The following is a 1345-nucleotide window of genomic DNA, read 5'->3' on the forward strand; positions in this document are numbered from 1 at the left end:
TCCGCTACTTCCTCCGTCCTTCAAAAAAGTCTTCGACACCGAAGAGACACTGAACCCTATAAACCTTCCATGGGTAAAAGAGGAAATGTAACAGCCAGAGAGGGTTTGAACCCGGAACCCTCCGAACTCTAGACAGATGCTCAACCAATTGAGCTATTTGGTCGCCGACGATCGATCCAGTCCAGTTTCACTGCATTCCTTCTCCCTCCTCAAAAACCTTGCCCCCGAATAACACAACTATTTACAACCCAGTTTTGGGTATTCCTTTGCTAAGCGTACTCCTACTACATGAAACAAGCGTTGGCAAGATTGCCAATTTTGCGGCAGAAGAACAAGAAAAGGTAACGCCAAACTAGGGTTCGAACGGCATATTTACTGAAAGTCGATCTAAACCCCCTAAAACATATAAAATTACTCTGAACACCTTAGTTTAGGTCTAAGTATAGCTGTAACAAATTATCAGGTCCCTGTTGTGTTCATAACATTTTTGATATTTTCTTAACAGGGAATATAAAAGTAGATCAACTCTTTATACCCTCACGCTGCAGTTTTCATCATTTGGTATAATACTACATTTACCTAGGAGACTTATCTCTTCTGGAACTAGAAGAAAATTCTTCGTTTGTGTAACTGTCTTCCTAAGTGGTCTTGCATGCAATGTTCAATTATTTTACTAAACTCTATAAAGCTGTTTTGGCAGTAACTGCACTCAAAATTATCTGTGTGAGAAAAACCTTTTATTCCACCAACAGGCAAAATGTAATAATGCAATGCAATAAACCATACAGTAATATAAAGCTGCAGGCGCTATTAATATACAGTCTGGTCGCTATTATCCATACAGTAGCATGTCAAAAGGGTGCTTTTAACAGTCATTGTTTATTTTATGTTTAAAAACACAAATGCTTTCGTTAATGTGTGTTTTGAATTTATAAATCATTGAATTAAGAAAAAATACATAAACCATGTGTCGAATGAGATCTGTAATTGAATTATTGACATAATCTGTGATTCTATATATTTTAATGTGCTTTTTAGTTTCATTTCTGGAATATTTCAAGTTCGTAACGCAGGTTGATCTATTATTACACTTATTGTTTTGCATCCACCCTCGTAATGCTGATACAGTATACCGAAAACATGTCCATGATCACAAGCATGCCATGGTCTTCAAAAATCTACCTCACTTCGGCGATCGCTATTTCCAGAACCTATACAGTGCCGTTTGACCACAGAGAAAAGTATATATATAAGTTATTTTTTAATTCAATTATCTGACCAATTATATAATTTACTCAAATGAATTAGAAACTTAAAATAACTTTATGAAATCATATATATATCG

Source organism: Mizuhopecten yessoensis, unplaced genomic scaffold, assembly GCF_002113885.1.
Source record: "Mizuhopecten yessoensis strain PY_sf001 unplaced genomic scaffold, ASM211388v2 scaffold10129, whole genome shotgun sequence".
Classification (NCBI taxonomy): Eukaryota; Metazoa; Mollusca; class Bivalvia; order Pectinida; family Pectinidae; genus Mizuhopecten; species Mizuhopecten yessoensis.